The 24,673-nt window shown below is 44.4% G+C and overlaps 1 long non-coding RNA gene across 3 annotated transcripts in view; it reads right to left on the bottom strand.

Moving 5' to 3' along the window:
- LOC137225899 (uncharacterized) overlaps positions 1–24,673 on the bottom strand; it is a 443,427-nt gene that overhangs the window by 72,372 nt on the left and 346,382 nt on the right. For all 3 annotated transcript variants that reach the window (XR_010944083.1, XR_010944081.1, XR_010944082.1), the window contains exon 2: positions 15,008–15,089. This is a non-coding gene — a long non-coding RNA (uncharacterized lncRNA). The remainder of the gene's footprint in view (positions 1–15,007; positions 15,090–24,673) is intronic.

The following is a 24,673-nucleotide window of genomic DNA, read 5'->3' as shown; positions in this document are numbered from 1 at the left end:
CAGGAATAGCGAGAACCAATGAGAGACTAGCTGGAGGTGTCTGGACGGGCAAATTTAACTCTCATTTCCCACCAGGAACAGGAATTAACCAAAGCCTCAGCGTGCCGTGCCAGAAGCAGATTAGGGCGTGAAGCCATCCTGCGGTGTTGCGGCCAGGTCACAAGAAAGCGAGTTGAAGAAAGGAGCTCAGGGGCACTGTAATGCACAAACCTGCAGAGTTCTAAATGACAGCTATCGTCCAAAAATATACTGAAGTAAGTCTGCCAAGAGGACTTGAATGCGGGGCAGAATTGCAGGAAACCGATTTCAGGAGGTAGACTGGAATTGCATTGAAAGCATAGGAAAAGAGGCAGAGCGTCCACAATGATGCACTTGGCCAAAAAGTGCATATGCATTTTTTCCTGAATATATTCAGGAAAAAACGCATACGCCCTTTTTGGCCAACCAAGCAAGCTTGCAAAGGAAATCTGCACTACAATGAAGTCTCACTTCTCCCCGGTCAAAAGGGCCATCTGAAAAAAGTGTAAAATCCAGAAAGGCAGGACAGGCCGCGGAGAACTGGGAGCCTTGTTATGCTGATGGGCGGGATGTAAATTGCCAAGAGACACTCGGGAGAAGTGTATGGTGTTTCCTGAAACATCTAAAAAACAAAGCAACAGAGCCTAGGGCACTTCCACTTATGGTCCTATAGCTTAGGGAAATTAAAATCAAAAAGACACAGCCACCCCAAAATTTGGGACGCCTCTGTTTACAAGAACCTCGTTTACAGTACAAGTTCAGTATCACAGAAAGTGAAAAATGGATAAAGAACTTGTGGTACTTACGTACAATGCAGTATCACTCAGCAATGAAATCTATGTCATCAGGCCCATAGCAGCATAATGAGTGGATTCAGGTACGATGATTCTAACTGAAATAAGTCACACAGAAAAAGAAACATCATAAGATATCAGTAATACACGGAATGTAAACTTGGCTACACAGGAACTGAATTACAGAACAGAACAGGGTCTCAAATTTAGAAAACCAACTTATGCTTGCTTAAGGGGAAAGGTGAGTTGGGGTGCTGCATAAAACAAGAGATTGAAATGAGCACAGATAAAGTTCCTTAAGCCAAATATGGAATAGACAAGAGCTACTCCTTGCTCAACGAAATGGACTCAACACCCCATATTAAACGCCTAAGAATGTACCTGACTAGTAAGTATCTTAAAACCTATGGATTGCTATGTCTCCGAAAGAGAATCAAGCATGTGTACAGGGGCATAAACGCAGCAGTGATAGGATTGGAGAGGTTCGGTGAGCAAATGAAGCCCCTTTGAAGTCATATTGCATGGTACCCATTCCACGGGTTTCAACTACCCAGGTTTAAGGTATTCTTCCTTCAGCTAAAACATGCATGTGGAACCTAGAGTATGATCAACCATGTGATCGGGAGACGTGTTCAAATATGTCTCAGTTTTCGTACCCTGGTACTCGGGTGCAACATTCCAGACGCTTTACTAACACTCTCCCGACTTGGAGAGTCAGTCCCTTTAACCTCCTGTTTGGCCCAGTTTGCAATTTCTGCGGAAGATGAACAGGAATAGGGAGAACCAATGAGAGACTAGCTGGAGGTGTCCTCTCATTTCCCACCAGGAAGAGGAATTAACCAAAGGCTCAGCGTGCCGTGCCGGAACCAGATTAGGGCCTGAAGCCATCCTGCGGTGTTGCGGCCAGCTCACAAGAAAGCGAGTTGAAGAAAGGAGCTCAGGGGCACTGTAATTCACAAAGCTGCAGAGTTATAAATGACAGCTATCGTCCAAAAATATACTGAAGTAAGGCTGCCAAGAGGACTTGAAAGCGGGGCAGAATTGCAGGAAACCGATTTCAGGAGGTAGACTGGAATTGAATAGAAAGCATAGGAAAAGAGGCAGAACGTCCTCAATGTGGCACTTGGCCAAAAAGGGCGTATGCGTTTTTTCCTGAATATATTCAGGAAAAAACGCATACGCCCTTTTTGGCCAACCAAGCAAACTTGCAAAGAAATCTGCACTACAATGAAGTCTCACTTCCCCCCAGTCAAAAGGACCATCTGAAAAAAGTGTAAAATCCAGAAAGGCAGGACAGGCCATGGAGAACTGGGAGCCTTGTTAAACTGATGGGAGGGATGTAAATTGCCAACAGACACTCGGGAGAAGTGTATGGTGTTTCCTGAAACATCTAAAAAACAAAGCAACAGAGCCTAGGGCACTTCCACTTATGGTCCTATAGCTTAGGGAAATTAAAATCAAAAAGACACAGCCACCCCAAAGTATGGTACGGCTCTGTTTACAAGAACCTCGTTTACTGTACAAGTTCAACATTGCAGAAAGTGAAAAATGGATAAAGAACTTGTGGTATTTACTTACAAAGCAATATCACTCAGCAATGAAATCTATGTCATCAGGCCCTTAGCAGCACAATGAGTGGATTCAGGTATGATGATTCTAACTGAAATAAGTCACACAGAAAAAGAAACATCATAAGATATCAGTAATACACGGAATGTAAACTTGGCTACACAGGAACTGAATTACAGAACAGAACAGGGTCTCAAATTTAGAAAACCAACTTATGCTTGCTTAAGGGGAAAGGTAGGTTGGGGTGCTGCATAAAACCAGAGATTGAAATGAGCACAGATAAAGTTCCTTAAGCCAAATATGGAATAGACAAGAGCTACTCCTTGCTCAACGAAATGGACTCAACACCGCATATTAAACGCCTAAGAATGTACCTGACTAGTAAGTATCTTAAAACCTATGGATTGCTATGTCTCCGAAAGAGAATCAAGCATGTGTACAGGGGCATAAACGCAGCAGTGATAGGATTGGAGAGGTTCGGTGAGCAAATGAAGCCCCTTTGAAGTCATATTGCATGGTACACATTCCACGGGTTTCAACTACCCAGGTTTAAGGTATTCTTCCTACAGCTAAAACATGCATGTGGAACCTAGAGTATGATCAACCATGTGAGCGGGAGACGTGTTCAAATATGTCTCGGTTTTTGTACCCTGGTAGTCGGGTGCAACATTCCAGACACTTTACTAACACTCTCCCGACTTGGAGAGTCAGTCCCTTTAACCTCCTGTTTGGCCCAGTTTGCAATTTCTGCGGAAGATGAACAGGAATACCGAGAACCAATGAGAGACTAGCTGGAGGTGTCTGGACGGGCAAATTTAACTCTCATTTCCCACCAGGAACAGGAATTAACCAAAGCCTCAGCGTGTCGTGCCAGAAGCAGATTAGGGCGTGAAGCCATCCTGCGGTGTTGCGGCCAGGTCACAAGAAAGCGAGTTGAAGAAAGGAGCTCAGGGGCACTGTAATGCACAAACTTGCAGAGTTATAAATGACAGCTATCGTCCAAAAATATACTGAAGTAAGTCTGCCAAGAGGACTTGAATGCGGGGCAGAATTGCAGGAAACCGATTTCAGGAGGTAGACTGGAATTGCATTGAAAGCATAGGAAAAGAGGCAGAGCGTCCACAATGATGCACTTGGCCAAAAAGTGCATATGCATTTTTTCCTGAATATATTCAGGAAAAAACGCATACGCCCTTTTTGGCCAACCAAGCAAGCTTGCAAAGGAAATCTGCACTACAATGAAGTCTCACTTCCCCCCGGTCAAAAGGGCCATCTGAAAAAAGTGTAAAATCCAGAAAGGCAGGACAGGCCGTGGAGAACTGGGAGCCTTGTTATGCTGATGGGCGGGATGTAAATTGCCAACAGACACTCGGGAGAAGTGTATGGTGTTTCCTGAAACATCTAAAAAACAAAGCAACAGAGCCTAGGGCACTTCCACTTATGGTCCTATAGCTTAGGGAAATTAAAATCAAAAAGACACAGCCACCCCAAAGTTTGGGACGCCTCTGTTTACAAGAAACTCGTTTACAGTACAAGTTCAGTATCACAGAAAGTGAAAAATGGGTAAAGAACTTGTGGTACTTACGTACAATGCAGTATCACTCAGCAATGAAATCTATGTCATCAGGCCCATAGCAGCATAATGAGTGGATTCAGGTACGATGATTCTAACTGAAATAAGTCACACAGAAAAAGAAACATCATAGGATATCAGTAATACACGGAATGTAAACTTGGCTACACAGGAACTGAATTACAGAACAGAACAGGGTCTCAAATTTAGAAAACCAACTTATGCTTGCTTAAGGGGAAAGGTGAGTTGGGGTGCTGCATAAAACCAGAGATTGAAATGAGCACAGATAAAGTTCCTTAAGCCAAATATGGAATAGACAAGAGCTACTCCTTGCTCAACGAAATGGACTCAACACCCCATATTAAACGCCTAAGAATGTAGCTGACTAGTAAGTATCTTAAAACCTATGGATTGCTATGTCTCCGAAAGAGAATCAAGCATGTGTACAGGGGCATAAACGCAGCAGTGATAGGATTGGAGAGGTTCGGTGAGCAAATGAAGCCCCTTTGAAGTCATATTGCATGGTACCCATTCCAAGGGTTTCAACTACCCAGGTTTAAGGTATTCTTCCTTCAGCTAAAACATGCATGTGGAACCTAGAGTATGATCAACCATGTGATCGGGAGACGTGTTCAAATATGTCTCAGTTTTCGTACCCTGGTACTCGGGTGCAACATTCCAGACGCTTTACTAACACTCTCCCGACTTGGAGAGTCAGTCCCTTTAACCTCCTGTTTGGCCCAGTTTGCAATTTCTGCGGAAGATGAACAGGAATAGGGAGAACCAATGAGAGACTAGCTGGAGGTGTCTGGAAGGGCAAATTTAACTCTCATTTCCCACCAGGAAGAGGAATTAACCAAAGGCTCAGCGTGCCGTGCCGGAACCAGATTAGGGCCTGAAGCCATCCTGCGGTGTTGCGGCCAGCTCACAAGAAAGCGAGTTGAAGAAAGGAGCTCAGGGGCACTGTAATTCACAAACCTGCAGAGTTATAAATCACAGCTATCGTCCAAAAATATACTGAAGTAAGGCTGCCAAGAGGACTTGAAAGCGGGGCAGAATTGCAGGAAACCGATTTCAGGAGGTAGACTGGAATTGAATTGAAAGCATAGGAAAAGAGGCAGAACGTCCTCAATGTGGCACTTGGCCAAAAAGGGCGTATGCGTTTTTTCCTGAATATATTCAGGAAAAAACGCATACGCCCTTTTTGGCCAACCAAGCAAACTTGCAAAGAAATCTGCACTACAATGAAGTCTCACTTCCCCCCGGTCAAAAGGGCCATCTGAAAAAAGTGTAAAATCCAGAAAGGCAGGATAGGCCATGGAGAACTGGGAGCCTTGTTATGCTGATGGGCGGGATGTAAATTGCCAACAGACACTCGGGAGAAGTGTTTGGTGTTTCCTGAAACATCTAAAAAACAAAGCAACAGAGCCTAGGGCACTTCCACTTATGGTCCTATAGATTAGGGAAATTAAAATCAAAAAGACACAGCCACCCCAAAGTTTTGGACGCCTCTGTTTACAAGAACCTCGTTTACCGTACAAGTTCAACATCGCAGAAAGTGAAAAATGGATAAAGAAGTTGTGGTATTTACTTACAAAGCAATATCACTCAGCAATGAAATCTATGTCATCAGGCCCTTAGCAGCACAATGAGTGGATTCAGGTACGATGATTCTAACTGAAATAAGTCACACAGAAAGAGAAACATCATAAGATATCACTAATACACGGAATGTAAACTTGGCTACACAGGAACTGAATTCCAAAACAGAACAGGGTCTCAAATTTAGAAAACCAACTTATGCTTGCTTAAGGGGAAAGGTGAGTTGGGGTGCTGCATAAAACCAGAGATTGAAATGAGCACAGATAAAGTTCCTTAAGCCAAATATGGAATAGACAAGAGCTACTCCTTGCTCAACGAAATGGACTCAACACCCCATATTAGACGCCTAAGAATGTACCTGACTAGTAAGTATCTTAAAACCTATGGATTGCTATGTCTCCAAAAGAGAATCAAGCGTGTGTACAGGGGCATAAACGCAGCAGTGATAGGATTGGAGAGGTTCGGTGAGCAAATGAAGACCCTTTGAAGTCATATTGCATGGTACCCATTCCACGGGTCTCAACTCTCCAGGTTTAAGGTATTCTTCCTTCAGCTAAAACATGCATGTGGAACCCAGAGTATGATCAACCATGTGGACGGGAGACGTGTTCAAATATGTCTCGGTTTTTGTACCCTGGTAGTCGGGTGCAACATTCCAGACCCTTTACTAACACTCTCCCGACTTGGAGAGTCAGTCCCTTTAACCTCCTGTTTGGCCCAGTTTGCAATTTCTGCGGAAGATGAACAGGAATAGCGAGAACCAATGAGAGACTAGCTGGAGGTGTCTGGACGGGCAAATTTAACTCTCATTTCCCACCAGGAACAGGAATTAACCAAGGCCTCAGCGTGCCGTGACAGAAGCAGATTAGGGCGTGAAGCCATCCTGCGGTGTTGCGGCCAGCTCACAAGAAAGCGAGTTGAAGAAAGGAGCTCAGGGGCACTGTAATGCACAAACTTGCAGAGTTATAAATGACAGCTATCGTCCAAAAATATACTGAAGTAAGTCTGCCAAGAGGACTTGAAAGCGGGGCAGAATTGCAGGAAACCGATTTCAGGAGGTAGACTGGAATTGCATTGAAAGCATAGGAAAAGAGGCAGAACGTCCACAATGATGCACTTGGCCAAAAAGTGCGTATGCATTTTTTCCTGAATATATTCAGGAAAAAACGCATACGCACTTTTTGGCCAACCAAGCAAGCTTGCAAAGGAAATCTGCACTACAATGAAGTCTCACTTCCCCCCGGTCAAAAGGGCCATCTGAAAAAAGTGTAAAATCCAGAAAGGCAGGACAGGCCATGGAGAACTGGGAGCCTTGTTATGCTGATGGGCGGGATGTAAATTGCCAACAGACACTCGGGAGAAGTGTATGGTGTTTCCTGAAACATCTAAAAAACAAAGCAACAGAGCCTAGGGCACTTCCACTTATGGTCCTATAGCTTAGGGAAATTAAAATAAAAAGACACAGCCACCCCAAAGTTTGGGACGCCTCTGTTTACAAGAACCTCGTTTACAGTACAAGTTCAGTATCACAGAAAGTGAAAAATGGATAAAGAACTTGTGGTACTTACGTACAATGCAGTATCACTCAGCAATGAAATCTATGTCATCAGGCCCATAGCAGCATAATGAGTGGATTCAGGTACGATGATTCTAACTGAAATAAGTCACACAGAAAAAGAAACATCATAAGATATCAGTAATACACGGAATGTAAACTTGGCTACACAGGAACTGAATTACAGAACAGAACAGGGTCTCAAATTTAGAAAACCAACTTATGCTTGCTTAAGGGGAAAGGTGAGTTGGGGTGCTGCATAAAACCAGAGATTGAAATGAGCACAGATAAAGTTCCTTAAGCCAAATATGGAATAGACAAGAGCTACTCCTTGCTCAACGAAATGGACTCAACACCCCATATTAAACGCCTAAGAATGTAGCTGACTAGTAAGTATCTTAAAACCTATGGATTGCTATGTCTCCGAAAGAGAATCAAGCATGTGTACAGGGGCATAAACGCAGCAGTGATAGGATTGGAGAGGTTCGGTGAGCAAATGAAGCCCCTTTGAAGTCATATTGCATGGTACCCATTCCACGGGTTTCAACTACCCAGGTTTAAGGTATTCTTCCTTCAGCTAAAACATGCATGTGGAACCTAGAGTATGATCAACCATGTGATCGGGAGACGTGTTCAAATATGTCTCAGTTTTCGTACCCTGGTACTCGGGTGCAACATTCCAGACGCTTTACTAACACTCTCCCGACTTGGAGAGTCAGTCGCTTTAACCTCCTGTTTGGCCCAGTTTGCAATTTCTGCGGAAGATGAACAGGAATAGGGAGAACCAATGAGAGACTAGCTGGAGGTGTCTGGACGGGCAAATTTAACTCTCATTTCCCACCAGGAAGAGGAATTAACCAAAGGCTCAGCGTGCCGTGCCAGAAGCAGATTAGGGCGTGAAGCCATCCTGCGGTGTTGCGGCCAGGTCACAAGAAAGCGAGTTGAAGAAAGGAGCTCAGGGGCACTGTAATGCACAAACCTGCAGAGTTCTAAATGACAGCTATCGTCCAAAAATATACTGAAGTAAGTCTGCCAAGAGGACTTGAATGCGGGGCAGAATTGCAGGAAACCGATTTCAGGAGGTAGACTGGAATTGCATTGAAAGCATAGGAAAAGAGGCAGAACGTCCACAATGATGCACTTGGCCAAAAAGTGCATATGCATTTTTTCCTGAATATATTCAGGAAAAAACGCATACGCCCTTTTTGGCCAACCAAGCAAGCTTGCAAAGGAAATCTGCACTACAATGAAGTCTCACTTCCCCCCGGTCAAAAGGGCCATCTGAAAAAAGTGTAAAATCCAGAAAGGCAGGACAGGCCGCGGAGAACTGGGAGCCTTGTTATGCTGATGGGCGGGATGTAAATTGCCAAGAGAAACTCGGGAGACGTGTATGGTGTTTCCTGAAACATCTAAAAAACAAAGCAACAGAGCCTAGGGCACTTCCACTTATGGTCCTATAGCTTAGGGAAATTAAAATCAAAAAGACACAGCCACCCCAAAATTTGGGACGCCTCTGTTTACAAGAACCTCGTTTACAGTACAAGTTCAGTATCACAGAAAGTGAAAAATGGATAAAGAACTTGTGGTACTTACGTACAATGCAGTATCACTCAGCAATGAAATCTATGTCATCAGGCCCATAGCAGCATAATGAGTGGATTCAGGTACGATGATTCTAACTGAAATAAGTCACACAGAAAAAGAAACATCATAAGATATCAGTAATACACGGAATGTAAACTTGGCTACACAGGAACTGAATTACAGAACAGAACAGGGTCTCAAATTTAGAAAACCAACTTATGCTTGCTTAAGGGGAAAGGTGAGTTGGGGTGCTGCATAAAACCAGAGATTGAAATGAGCACAGATAAAGTTCCTTAAGCCAAATATGGAATAGACAAGAGCTACTCCTTGCTCAACGAAATGGACTCAACACCCCATATTAAACGCCTAAGAATGTAGCTGACTAGTAAGTATCTTAAAACCTATGGATTGCTATGTCTCCGAAAGAGAATCAAGCATGTGTACAGGGGCATAAACGCAGCAGTGATAGGATTGGAGAGGTTCGGTGAGCAAATGAAGCCCCTTTGAAGTCATATTGCATGGTACCCATTCCACGGGTTTCAACTACCCAGGTTTAAGGTATTCTTCCTTCAGCTAAAACATGCATGTGGAACCTAGAGTATGATCAACCATGTGATCGGGAGACGTGTTCAAATATGTCTCAGTTTTCGTACCCTGGTACTCGGGTGCAACATTCCAGACGCTTTACTAACACTCTCCCGACTTGGAGAGTCAGTCCCTTTAACCTCCTGTTTGGCCCAGTTTGCAATTTCTGCGGAAGATGAACAGGAATAGGGAGAACCAATGAGAGACTAGCTGGAGGTGTCCTCTCATTTCCCACCAGGAAGAGGAATTAACCAAAGGCTCAGCGTGCCGTGCCGGAACCAGATTAGGGCCTGAAGCCATCCTGCGGTGTTGCGGCCAGCTCACAAGAAAGCGAGTTGAAGAAAGGAGCTCAGGGGCACTGTAATTCACAAAGCTGCAGAGTTATAAATGACAGCTATCGTCCAAAAATATACTGAAGTAAGGCTGCCAAGAGGACTTGAAAGCGGGGCAGAATTGCAGGAAACCGATTTCAGGAGGTAGACTGGAATTGAATAGAAAGCATAGGAAAAGAGGCAGAACGTCCTCAATGTGGCACTTGGCCAAAAAGGGCGTATGCGTTTTTTCCTGAATATATTCAGGAAAAAACGCATACGCCCTTTTTGGCCAACCAAGCAAACTTGCAAAGAAATCTGCACTACAATGAAGTCTCACTTCCCCCCAGTCAAAAGGACCATCTGAAAAAAGTGTAAAATCCAGAAAGGCAGGACAGGCCATGGAGAACTGGGAGCCTTGTTAAACTGATGGGAGGGATGTAAATTGCCAACAGACACTCGGGAGAAGTGTATGGTGTTTCCTGAAACATCTAAAAAACAAAGCAACAGAGCCTAGGGCACTTCCACTTATGGTCCTATAGCTTAGGGAAATTAAAATCAAAAAGACACAGCCACCCCAAAGTATGGTACGGCTCTGTTTACAAGAACCTCGTTTACTGTACAAGTTCAACATTGCAGAAAGTGAAAAATGGATAAAGAACTTGTGGTATTTACTTACAAAGCAATATCACTCAGCAATGAAATCTATGTCATCAGGCCCTTAGCAGCACAATGAGTGGATTCAGGTATGATGATTCTAACTGAAATAAGTCACACAGAAAAAGAAACATCATAAGATATCAGTAATACACGGAATGTAAACTTGGCTACACAGGAACTGAATTACAGAACAGAACAGGGTCTCAAATTTAGAAAACCAACTTATGCTTGCTTAAGGGGAAAGGTAGGTTGGGGTGCTGCATAAAACCAGAGATTGAAATGAGCACAGATAAAGTTCCTTAAGCCAAATATGGAATAGACAAGAGCTACTCCTTGCTCAACGAAATGGACTCAACACCGCATATTAAACGCCTAAGAATGTACCTGACTAGTAAGTATCTTAAAACCTATGGATTGCTATGTCTCCGAAAGAGAATCAAGCATGTGTACAGGGGCATAAACGCAGCAGTGATAGGATTGGAGAGGTTCGGTGAGCAAATGAAGCCCCTTTGAAGTCATATTGCATGGTACCCATTCCACGGGTTTCAACTACCCAGGTTTAAGGTATTCTTCCTACAGCTAAAACATGCATGTGGAACCTAGAGTATGATCAACCATGTGAGCGGGAGACGTGTTCAAATATGTCTCGGTTTTTGTACCCTGGTAGTCGGGTGCAACATTCCAGACCCTTTACTAACACTCTCCCGACTTGGAGAGTCAGTCCCTTTAACCTCCTGTTTGGCCCAGTTTGCAATTTCTGCGGAAGATGAACAGGAATACCGAGAACCAATGAGAGACTAGCTGGAGGTGTCTGGACGGGCAAATTTAACTCTCATTTCCCACCAGGAACAGGAATTAACCAAAGCCTCAGCGTGTCGTGCCAGAAGCAGATTAGGGCGTAAAGCCATCCTGCGGTGTTGCGGCCAGGTCACAAGAAAGCGAGTTGAAGAAAGGAGCTCAGGGGCACTGTAATGCACAAACTTGCAGAGTTATAAATGACAGCTATCGTCCAAAAATATACTGAAGTAAGTCTGCCAAGAGGACTTGAATGCGGGGCAGAATTGCAGGAAACCGATTTCAGGAGGTAGACTGGAATTGCATTGAAAGCATAGGAAAAGAGGCAGAGCGTCCACAATGATGCACTTGGCCAAAAAGTGCATATGCATTTTTTCCTGAATATATTCAGGAAAAAACGCATACGCCCTTTTTGGCCAACCAAGCAAGCTTGCAAAGGAAATCTGCACTACAATGAAGTCTCACTTCCCCCCGGTCAAAAGGGCCATCTGAAAAAAGTGTAAAATCCAGAAAGGCAGGACAGGCCGTGGAGAACTGGGAGCCTTGTTATGCTGATGGGCGGGATGTAAATTGCCAACAGACACTCGGGAGAAGTGTATGGTGTTTCCTGAAACATCTAAAAAACAAAGCAACAGAGCCTAGGGCACTTCCACTTATGGTCCTATAGCTTAGGGAAATTAAAATCAAAAAGACACAGCCACCCCAAAGTTTGGGACGCCTCTGTTTACAAGAAACTCGTTTACAGTACAAGTTCAGTATCACAGAAAGTGAAAAATGGGTAAAGAACTTGTGGTACTTACGTACAATGCAGTATCACTCAGCAATGAAATCTATGTCATCAGGCCCATAGCAGCATAATGAGTGGATTCAGGTACGATGATTCTAACTGAAATAAGTCACACAGAAAAAGAAACATCATAAGATATCAGTAATACACGGAATGTAAACTTGGCTACACAGGAACTGAATTACAGAACAGAACAGGGTCTCAAATTTAGAAAACCAACTTATGCTTGCTTAAGGGGAAAGGTGAGTTGGGGTGCTGCATAAAACCAGAGATTGAAATGAGCACAGATAAAGTTCCTTAAGCCAAATATGGAATAGACAAGAGCTACTCCTTGCTCAACGAAATGGACTCAACACCCCATATTAAACGCCTAAGAATGTAGCTGACTAGTAAGTATCTTAAAACCTATGGATTGCTATGTCTCCGAAAGAGAATCAAGCATGTGTACAGGGGCATAAACGCAGCAGTGATAGGATTGGAGAGGTTCGGTGAGCAAATGAAGCCCCTTTGAAGTCATATTGCATGGTACCCATTCCAAGGGTTTCAACTACCCAGGTTTAAGGTATTCTTCCTTCAGCTAAAACATGCATGTGGAACCTAGAGTATGATCAACCATGTGATCGGGAGACGTGTTCAAATATGTCTCAGTTTTCGTACCCTGGTACTCGGGTGCAACATTCCAGACGCTTTACTAACACTCTCCCGACTTGGAGAGTCAGTCCCTTTAACCTCCTGTTTGGCCCAGTTTGCAATTTCTGCGGAAGATGAACAGGAATAGGGAGAACCAATGAGAGACTAGCTGGAGGTGTCTGGAAGGGCAAATTTAACTCTCATTTCCCACCAGGAAGAGGAATTAACCAAAGGCTCAGCGTGCCGTGCCGGAACCAGATTAGGGCCTGAAGCCATCCTGCGGTGTTGCGGCCAGCTCACAAGAAAGCGAGTTGAAGAAAGGAGCTCAGGGGCACTGTAATTCACAAACCTGCAGAGTTATAAATCACAGCTATCGTCCAAAAATATACTGAAGTAAGGCTGCCAAGAGGACTTGAAAGCGGGGCAGAATTGCAGGAAACCGATTTCAGGAGGTAGACTGGAATTGAATTGAAAGCATAGGAAAAGAGGCAGAACGTCCTCAATGTGGCACTTGGCCAAAAAGGGCGTATGCGTTTTTTCCTGAATATATTCAGGAAAAAACGCATACGCCCTTTTTGGCCAACCAAGCAAACTTGCAAAGAAATCTGCACTACAATGAAGTCTCACTTCCCCCCGGTCAAAAGGGCCATCTGAAAAAAGTGTAAAATCCAGAAAGGCAGGATAGGCCATGGAGAACTGGGAGCCTTGTTATGCTGATGGGCGGGATGTAAATTGCCAACAGACACTCGGGAGAAGTGTATGGTGTTTCCTGAAGCATCTAAAAAACAAAGCAACAGAGCCTAGGGCACTTCCACTTATGGTCCTATAGATTAGGGAAATTAAAATCAAAAAGACACAGCCACCCCAAAGTTTCGGACGCCTCTGTTTACAAGAACCTCGTTTACCGTACAAGTTCAACATCGCAGAAAGTGAAAAATGGATAAAGAAGTTGTGGTATTTACTTACAAAGCAATATCACTCAGCAATGAAATCTATGTCATCAGGCCCTTAGCAGCACAATGAGTGGATTCAGGTACGATGATTCTAACTGAAATAAGTCACACAGAAAAACAAACATCATAAGATATCAGTAATACACGGAATGTAAACTTGGCTACACAGGAACTGATTTACAGAACAGAACAGGGTCTCAAATTTAGAAAACGAACTTATGCTTGCTTAAGGGGAAAGGTGAGTTGGGGTGCTGCATAAAACCAGAGATTGAAATGAGCACAGATAAAGTTCCTTAAGCCAAATATGGAATAGACAAGAGCTACTCCTTGCTCAACGAAATGGACTCAACACCGCATATTAAACGCCTAAGAATGTACCTGACTAGTAAGTATCTTAAAACCTATGGATTGCTATGTCTCCAAAAGAGAATCAAGCATGTGTACAGGGGCATAAACGCAGCAGTGATAGGATTAGAGAGGTTCGGTGAGCAAATGAAAACCCATTGAAGGCATATTGCATGGTACCCATTCCACGGGTTTCAACTATCCAGGTTTAAGGTATTCTTCCGTCAGCTAAAACATGCATGTGGAACCCAGAGTATGATCAACCGTGTGAACGGGAGACATGTTCAAGTGTCTCAGTTTTCCTCCCCTGGTACTCGGGTGCAACATTCCAGACGCTTTACTAACACTCTCCCCCCTTGGAGAGTCAGCGCCTTTAACCTCCTGTTTGGCCCAGTTTGCAATTTCTGTGGAAGATGAACAGGAATAGGGAGAACCAATGAGAGACTAGCTGGAGGTGTCTGGACGGGCAAATTTAACTCTCATTTCCCACCAGGAAGAGGAAATAACCAAATGCTCAGCGTGCCGTGCCGGAACCAGATTAGGGCCTGAAGCCATCCTGCGGTGCTGCGGCCAGCTCAAAAGAAAGCGAGTTGAAGAAAGGAGCTCAGGGGCACTGTAATTCACAAACCTGCAGAGTTATAAATGACAGCTATCGTCCAAAAATATACTGAAGTAAGGCTGCCAAGAGGACTTGAAAGCGGGGCAGAATTGCAGGAAACCGATTTCAGGAGGTAGACTGGAATTGCATTGAAAGCATAGGAAAAGAGGCAGAACGTCCACAATGATGCACTTGGCCAAAAAGGGCGTATGCGTTTTTTCCTGAATATATTCAGGAAAAAACGCATACGCCCTTTTTGGCCAACCAAGCAAGCTTGCAAAGGAAATCTGCACTACAATGAAGTCTCACTTTCCCCCGCTCAAAAGGGCCATCTGAAAAAAGTGTAAAATCCAGAAAGGCAGGACAGGCCATGGAGAACTGGGAGCCTTGTTATGCTGATGGGTAGGATGTAAATTGCCAACAGCCACTTGGGAGAAGTGTGTGGTGTTTCCTGAAACATCTAAAAAACAAAGCAACAGAGCCTAGGGCACTTCCACTTATGGTCCTATAGCTTAGGGAAATTAAAATAAAAAAGACACAGCCACCCCAAAGTTTGGGACGCCTCTGTTTACGAGAACCTCGTTTACCGTACAAGTTCAATATTGCAGAAAGTGAAAAATGGATAAAGAAGTTGTGGTACTTACGTACAATGCAATATCACTCAGCAATGACATCTATGTCATCAGGCCCATAGCAGCATAATGAGTGGATTCAGGTATGATGATTCTAACTGAAATAAGTCACACAGAAAATGAAACATCATGAGATATCACTAATACACGGAATGTAAACTTGGCTACACAGAAACTGAATTACAAAATAGAACAGGGACTCAAATTTAGAAAACCATCTTATGCTTGCTTAAGGGGAAAGGTGAGTTGGGGTGCTGCATAAAAGCAGAGTTTTAAATTAGCACAGATACTGTTCCATAAGCCAAATATGGAATAGACAAGACCTACCCCTTGCTCAACGTAATGGATTCAGCAATGAGGTATCACCTCACACCTGGTAGAATAGGCATCATAGAAAATCTACAAACAAAAAATGCTGGAAAGGGTGTGGAGAAAAGGAACCCACTTCCACTATTGTTGGGAATATAAATTGATACAGTCATTATGGAGAACAATATGGAATTTCTTAAGAAACTAACAATAGAATTCCCATATGATACAGCAATCCCAGTACTGGACATATACCCAGACAAATCCATAAATCAAAAAGAGACATTCACCGCAATGTTCATTGCATCACTATTTACAATATCGAGGTAATGGAAGCAACCTAAATGCCCACAGACAGACGAATGCATAAAGCTGTGGTACATATATAAAATGGAATATTACTAAGCCATGAAAAGGAATGAAATTGGGTCATTTGTAGAGACGTCGATGGATCCAGAGACTGTCATACAGAGTGAAGTAAGTCAGAAAGAGAAAAACAAATCTTGTATATTCATGCATATATGTGGAACCTAGAAAAACTGTACAGATTAACCATTTTGCAAGGCATAAATAGAGCAACAGATGTAGACAACAAACGTATGGACAACAAGGGGGGAAAGCTGTTGGGGGGGTGGTGGTGGGAGGAGTTGAGAGACTGGGATTGGCATGTATACATTTATATGTATAAAATAGATAACCAATAAGAACCTGCTGTATAAAAATATAAAATAAAATTCAAAATTAAAAAGAAATAAAATTTAAAAAATAAAACAGAAAAAACAATTATTCCCTGCACATACATGTATTTATATGAATAATTTATTTCCATGCTTATATCTGTAAATACAAAAAAGAGGAATAAAATCTACCTTGAACCAAAAACGAAAAAGAGAAAAAAAACACAGAACCCACCAGTTACACAGAAGAAAACCGTATCAGGGCACTTGCTCCAGTTGTAAACAATTCTGAAGTTGGTCAGTGGTGGGGAATCGTCTCCCATTCAGCCAGCAGCCCCCACGCAACAAGCGTCCTCATTGCAAAGCTGGGGCACCGTGCCAGGGCATCTGTGAGTAAACGTGAGCTGAGCCCCAGGCCAGTTGCTGCTGAACTATTCCCACCCGTCCCAGGTAAAACACCTGAATATATACAAGGACTTGAAAGCCTAGAGGAAGGGCCATGGAGCCACACGAGTGACAGCATGCCGGCCGACTTGGTGCCTGCAGGCCAGCCAGGATGGTCCTGGCCCTGGGTGCTCTTCTGGAAGATTTCCATTTCCCTGCCTGAGATACCCGTCCTGTCCCTGCCCCCACTGCTTTTTTCCTTCCTCACCTCTGCCCAGGGAGAAATTCCAGCAGCAGGTATGGGTGACACATCCTCTTCTTTAGCAGGTGGCAGCCTGGCAACTGCTGCAGAAAGTCCAGCAGAGCCCCACTCACACTGGGCCACCCACAAAGCCGTGGCCTCTCCCTCCCTCCCACCAGCCCAGCCCCGAGACTGCTGACAGGGCAGAGAAAATGGCGTCAGGCACGGCTGCAGGGGCTCTTGCTGCCTGGAGTGGTATTTATATTGATCTCAACCCAGGCACACCTGGGGAGGGCTGGCCGGCACGGTAAGTCTGCCCAGGTCAGCCAATCATCACCCCTCAGGGGCTCACAGTTGCAGAAAATGGAACTTGCTGAAGCGGCTAGGTCCAAGGAACAGGTGTGGGCTCCCGAGAGTCAGGATAGACAAGGGGCTGCAGCTTTGGCTTGTTTTCTAATCATTTTATCTGGCCCATGAGTGGGAGACAACTTCAAGAAAACCCTCTCCTAATGAGAGGAACCCAGGAGTCAGGGAGAGGAGGGGTGGGTGGTGGTTGGAGACAGAGGCCTGGTGCCCCGGGTGCAGTGGAAGTCTCTGGAAGACCAGGTGGAGGGAGGCCGCACGGAGTGATGCCCAGGGTCACAGACCTGTCACAGCTGCTGTTTGTTAGTTCAAGTCCTGCTCTGAGGTGCTCTGTGTCAGCTCTGAGCGACAGGTGAGCTGGGGGTGCTCTGCAATGAGGGCTATGTGCACGGTTCCTGTGTGCCCAGCCCTGCCACAGTATCTGCAAGGGTAGCTCTGTATCCTGGGAGGGGCCTGACCACGAGAGCCCCGTGGGCTGGGGTGGGGGTGGGGTACCTGCCCAGGTGAGCTCCATATTCTGGGATTGGTCTGACCACGAGAGTCCCATGGGCTGCTGGGGACCTGGTAAAGGATGTCAGGACAGTCAGTGAAGCCACCGAGGATATACCTCCAGTTGCTCCTAATTCCTACACCCTGCTGGTCATTCTACCAACCACCAGGACATGGTATTCTGTATTAGTCTTCAATGATGCCTTCTTTTGTATTCCATTAGTCCCAGAGTCACAAGAAATTTTGGCTTGTGAGTGGCAGGACTCAACATACAACTAAAACAATACTTCCGGGCCGTTCGGCCCCAAGGGTGCAAAAATTCCCACACCATCTTTGGGGAAAGCTTAGCTAAAGACCTAAAAGTTCTACCTCTGGAAAAGGAAACCCTCCTTCAATATGCAGGCGACATTCTGATCGCTAGCCCTACTAAGGAGGCCTCTGAACTACCAAGCCAATAAAGGATAGAAGTTGTCCAAGAAAAAGCTCAAATATCACAGACTGCAGTGACCTGCCTGGGCTTCATTCTCACAGAAGGTCGGAGAAGCCCATCCCAGGAAAGGGAAGAAACCATTTTCAGCCTTACCCCTTTCTAAAACTAGAAGACAGCTTAGGGGTTCCTGGGGAGGCCAGGGTTTGCTGCTTCTGGATCCCTAACTACAGTCTACTAGCTGGGCCTCTATATGAAACACTGAAAGGAAAAGATGATGATCCTTTTGAATAGAATCCAGAAGTGGCCTTTCAAGAATGGAAAGAGCAGTCAATTCAGACCCTTGCCCTGGAACTCCCTAATTTAGCTAAACCCTTTGACCTTTACATTCCCGGTGAAAGGTGAATCGCCATTGGAGAATTAGTGCAAAAACTGGGACCACTTGAAATGGAACAATGCAAGAATGCCATCCAGGTAGGATAAACTACGGTCACTAAGGGGCTTGGCCCACTGCCACATCTGGCCAAGATACTGGCGGTATCTAAAAACCTGGAAATCAGCAGCCCAAAAGGCCACCTCCCTCCTAAGGGAAAAGGACCCCACGTGGTGATCCTAACCACCAACCATGCCCTGAAGTTGCAGGGTTCGCTCCGTGGGCACACCGACCTCGAGTGAGGAGGCCCTCCAACTCCAACATCCAGAGAGATAACCGGGGGCAACAGGGCACCATGACGACTCGTGTGAACATCACTTGACCTGGAGTTTCTCTCATAAAACAACAAGAGTGTGTCCCAAAAGAGTAGACTACTGCTTGCAGGACTTACTGCACCCAGAGGGGAGCTAATAATCTTGGCGGGGGAACAGTATACCACACTGTCACCATAGAAAAGCCTACAGACACCATGATGATGGTGGCCAATAAGACCGGCTGGACTCCTGTTTACTTCAAAAGGCTGTTGACTCAGTGGCCATCATGGTCCTTGATCACCACTGACCCTGGACTGTCTGGGAGTTGAGCGGGCAGGGCTCTGACACCTGGTGCTGTTTGTACGTTAATTCAGGGGCCTAATTGAAGAAAGCGCAGACTACTGGTCAGAACATCTAGGCTGGCAGAAACGGTCAGCCTAAGGTGGCCAAACAAATGTGGGGCGGGGTGAAACCGGCCCCCACAGCGTCTCTGCACATCTCTTTCCTGGACCCTTAAAGGTCATTAGAATCTATAACACTTCCAATGCTGGTGCTCAGGTGGACGAGCAGGGAGGCAGGGGTCCTGGGGACAATCAACGTCACCGGGAGGCTGCTGGGGAGAAGCTCTGACCCTCGCCCCAGGGTATGAGGGCTCCCAACTCAGCACTCAGTAGTTACAGAAGAAGGGTCTGCACCCTCAGCACTCCAAGAATGAGGAACGGGACAAAAAGCAGAGGAGGGGTTTGTCCCCAGCAAAGCCCATTAAAAATCCCTGGGAGATAAAAATAGAATCTGGGCAATAAAGTCAAGTCTAACCTTTTTTATCCTTTGTGCTTTGTCTAATTTCACGTGCTCCTAGGGTCCCGCATGCAGAGGTTCCACACCCGGCACTTCAGACCAGATTTCCTAGTGCAGAATGGCTGGGTCGACACCTCAGCTCCTGGGGCCCAGTGCAGACTCCACGATATAGAGCCTGAGCTACAGCCAACCCGGCCCTCGAGAGCTCCGCCCCCTCCTTCCCTCCCACTGACTCTGACAGGATCTCTACACAGCAGCCCAGCCCACAGCCCACGGGGTAGTGCATGCTCTCACCTCTCCATTCTCTGATCAAAATATAAAGTTTCCTTTGCTTGTGAACCAAACTCAGTCTCGATCTGTTGGCCCCAATGACACTGGGCAGGGGGACACTTGTTGGGGTCCACTCTGGAGGATCAGTAACAGAAATTGAGACTATTGTAACCTCAATGAACAGATGTGTGAGCCAAACTGTAGTTAACATAGAACAGTGTATAAGGCTCGGGTAAAATAAGATGTTTTTAACACTTCCATTTGATATTTCCATTACTTTTTATAAGCAAGTTCAGTGAAAAGGTTTGTCTTATTTGTCAGGTCAATATTAGAGAAACGAAGTGATTTCTTTCCAAGGATGTACATCTAATAATCTTGGTTAAACCTTCAATCTTGTTTTAAATGCTTTTCCATTGAAAATGATACCTCTCTTTCAGCTCCCCCATTTCTGAGAAGTATAAAATCTTATAATTTATTATTACCAAAGGGGAAAGGTGGGAGGAGGGATAAATTAACAGTTTGGAATTAACACATACACACTGCTATGTATAAAATAGATCATCAACAAGGAACTACTGTATAGCACAGGGAACTACACTCAACATTTTGCAATAACCTATAAGGGGAAATAATCTGAAAAAGAATAGATATTTTTATTGACATCATCTATCAATGACAGTTAAAGTGTAGCCTAAGGGAAGCTGGTGGTGAGTGCTTCTGACCCTGAAGACTTCAATTATCTAAAGTTTGGACTCTGCCTACTTCCCAAGGCCCTTAATGAACATATGTGTAGCCGTAGCTTAAAAACTTCCCCAGTTTGGGTTTCGGGGAGACACTGATTTTGAAAAAGCCCTGGTGTTCTCCTTACATGAATGGGACTCTTCCTACTGCTAAAACATGTCTGTCACACCCAGAGGATGGTATACCGTCTGATCGGGAAGAGTTTGGAAAAGGCATCTCATCTCCTCATCTCCTGGTGCTCGGGTTCACCCCTCCAGCGTCTTTACTAACAGTCTCCCCACTTGGAGATGTCAGCACTGTCAACATCCTGTTGCGTACAGTTTGGAATTTGTCCAGAGGATGAAGCGGAAGGATGAGGAACAATGAGAGACAAGTCCTAGGTGTTCAGACAGGCACATGTCACTCTAATTTCCAATCAGGAAGACGAATTGACCAAAGGCTAGGGTTGCCCATGGAAACAGTATAGGGCTTGAGGAAATCCCGCTGCTTTGTGGCCAGTTCCCATAAACACAAGTTGAACAATGGAACTCAGGGGCAGTAAAATTCACAAAACTGCAGAGTTGAAAATATCCATCACTGAAAAATGTCTTGAGGAAAGTCAAAGAAAAGGACTTGTAAGCAAGGGAGAATGGCAGGAAAGGGATTTGAGGAGGTAGAAAGGACTCGCCATTAAGCACAAGAAAAGGAGCTGAACATTGCAGTTGGCCAAAAAGGGTGTATGCGTTTTTTTCTGTATATATTCAAGAAAAGGGCATACACTTTTTTAGCCAACCAAACAGGTGGGCACTGGAAGTCAATACTACAAAAGATATCACTTCACATCAGTCAGAAGAGCCATCCTCATAAAGCGTAAACAACAGAAATGCAGGACAGGGCAACGAGAAGAGGGAGCCCTGTGAGACTTATAGTGGAAATGTATATTGCCAACGGCCATTCTGGAGAAGTGTATTGTGTTTACTAAAGCATCTAAAAAATGAGCTACAGAGCATAGGGCACTTGCACTCATGGGCGTATATCTTGGGAAAAACAAAAATCGAGAGGACACAGGCACCCCAATGTTTACCCCCTCTCTGTTTAAAAGATCCTCGACTAGGATATAACTTAAATGTCTCTGGAGGGAAAAAATGGATAGAGATGTGGTACTTAGGTAGAGTGGAATATTATTCAGCCTGGAAATCAATGAAATATGGCCAGTTGTAACAACTCCCGAGGAGTTACGTATGATCATTCTAAGTGACAGAATTCAAAAAGAAAAAGACACATATCATAAGCTATCACTTAAAGGTGGAATCCAAAATGGCTACACATGAAATAAATTACAAAACAAAAACATAGTCAAATATGTAGAAAACACGCATAAGGCTGCTAAACGGGAAAGGTGGGGAGGGGTGAGGCATCATCCAGGAGGTTGAAATTAGCAAAGATACCATTCCAAATACCAAACTGATAATCAACAAGGCCTACACGGTAGCTAAAAGAACTGCACTCAGCACACTCAAGTCACCGGAAAAGAATATATACGACTGGTAAGAATCTGAAAAAGAATTTATTGATGTCTCTCTGTACGTGAATCAAGTGGATGTACAGCAGCAAGAAACAGAGCTTTGAAAATCAGCTGTAACCAATATAGTAATAAATTGAAAAAAATAAACGACAGAGAGACAGAGAAAACCTCTTACAAGTTTTCCTCAGGGACGGTGATGCAACATGGATTGAACACATCTAGACCCACAGCAGGATGAGACATAAGGCTGGAAACTGTTTGCGCTAAGAGAAATGTGAGGTTGGGTGAGGAAATGCACACCCTTTAAAGTAATACTACCTGGTACCCATTCAATGGGTCCCAAATCTGCAGGTTCAAGGGATCTTCCTACAGCTAAAACATGCATGGAAAACCCAGAGGACTGTACACCATGTGATCGGGAGATGTGTCTAAAATGCACCTCATTTATCCTCTCCTGGTGCTCCTGTTCACCATTCCAGCCACGCTACTTAGAATCTCCCCACTTGGAGAATCAGCACATTTAAACTTCTGTTTCACACATTTTGCAAATTGTGAGGAGGATGAACGGGAAGAGGGGGAACCAATGAGAGAATAGTTGTAGGGGTTTGGACGGGCACATATCACTCTAATTTCCCATTAAGAATAAGAATTAAAGAAAGGCTCAGCCTGCCTCGCCGGAGCCAAAATAGGGCCTGAAGCAATCCTGCGGGTTTGAGGCCAGCTCACAAAAGAGCAACTTAAAAAATGGAGCTCAGGGTCACTGCAATTCACAAACCTGCAGAGTTATAAATGAAAACTAACGTCCAAAAATATGTTGAGGTAAGGCAAAGAAGAGGATCTGAATGCAAGACAGAATTGCAAGAAACAGATTTCAAGAGATAGATTGGACTCGTCTTTAACGCACATGAAAAGCGGCAGAATTTCGACAATGATGCAGTTGGCCCAAAAGGGCGTATACGTTTTTTCCTGATTATATCCAGGAAAAAAACGCATACGCACTTTATGGGCAACGAAGCAAGCAAGCAATGCAAATGTGCACAACAAAGAAGTCTCATTTCCCACCAGTCAAAAGGGCCATCCTAAAAAATTGTAAAAACCAGAAATGCAGGACAGGCCATGGAGAACAGGGAGCCTTTATACGCTGATGGGCAGTGTGTGAACTGCCGAGAGCCACTCTGGAGAAGTGTATGGTGGTTCCTAAATCATCTAAAAAACAGAGCTACAGAGCATAGGACACTTCCAATCATGGGAGTATATCTAGGGAAGTCTAAAATCAACAAGACACAAGCACACCACAGTTTAGGGCTACTCTGTTTACAAGAACCTCAACTTCAGTACACCTTAAATATCCCAGGAAAGAGAACAATGGATAAAGAAGATGTGGTACTTATGTACAATGGAATATCTCTTCACCATGAAATCAATGTAATAAGGCTAGTAGAAGGATAAAGAGTGGATTTAGGTCCGATAATACTACTTGAAATAAGTCAAACAGAAAAAGAAACATATCATAAGATATCACTTATAGAGGGAGGGTAAATATGGCTGCACAAGAAATGAATTACAGAACAGAACAGTGTCTCACATTTAGAAAACACACTTATGTCAGCTTAAGGGGAAAGGAGAGGTGGGGTGATGCATAAAACCAGAGTTTGAAATTAGCACAGATACCGTTCAATAAACCAAATAGGTATTAGACAAGATCTACACCTTGTTCAATGAACTGGCCTCAACACACCCTATACACCGCAGAGAAATATATCTGAGTAATAAGAATCTTAAAACCCATGTATTGATATATCTCCATAAGGGAATCAAGTGTGTGCAGAGCGGCACAAACACAGCAGTGAAAATGAGCTAAACCCCATTATAGAAATAAATTTTAAAAACAAAACGCTGAAACAATGAAAGAGAGAAAAATTCTTACAAAATTCGCTCAGGGGCTGTGATGCAACCTGGATTGACCACATATAAACCCACAGCTGGATAAGACATAAGGCTGGACACTTGGGGCTGAGAGGATTGGTGAGCTTTGGTGAGCAACTGCCGAAAGTTTAATGCAATACTTCATGCTACTCATTCCAAGGGTCCCAACACTCCAGGTTGAAGGGAATCTTCCTACAGCTAAACCATGCTTGGGAAACCCAGCGACTGGTATACCATATGATCGGGAAAGGTTTCTAAAACGCACCTCATTTTTCCTCTCCTGGGGCTCCGGATCGACATTCCAGCCACTTTACTAACAACATCCCCACATGGAGAGTCAATGCCTTTAAGTTCTGGTATTGCACAGTCTGCAGTTAGTGCGGAGGATGAATGGGAATAGGGGGAACCAGTGAGAAACTAGCTGTAGCGGTTTCAATGGGCACATGTCACTCTAATGTCACATCAGTAAGAAGAATTAACCAAAGGCACAGCAAGGTGCCCCAGAAGAAAAATAGGGCTTCAAGGAATCCTGTGGTTATGGGGCAAGACCACAAAAATAAGAGCTGAAAAATGGAGCTAAGGGCCACTGCAATTCAAAAACCTGCAGAGTTATAAAGGCCAACTATTTTCAAAAAATATATTGAGGTAAGGCTATGAAGAGGCATTGAAAGCAAGGCAGAATTGCAGGAAACCGATTTCAGTAGGTAGACTGGAATTGCATTGAAAACATATGAAGAGAGTCAGAACCTCGACAATGATGCACTTGGCCAAAAAGGGCGTATGCGTTTTTTCCTGAATATATTCAGGAAAAAACGCATACGCCCTTTTTGGCCAACCAAGTAAGCTTGCAAAGGAAATCTGCACTA

This window comes from Pseudorca crassidens, chromosome 6 (genome assembly GCF_039906515.1).
Source record: "Pseudorca crassidens isolate mPseCra1 chromosome 6, mPseCra1.hap1, whole genome shotgun sequence".
NCBI lineage: Eukaryota > Metazoa > Chordata > Mammalia > Artiodactyla > Delphinidae > Pseudorca > Pseudorca crassidens.
This window is presented reverse-complemented; position numbering and strand designations above follow the sequence as displayed.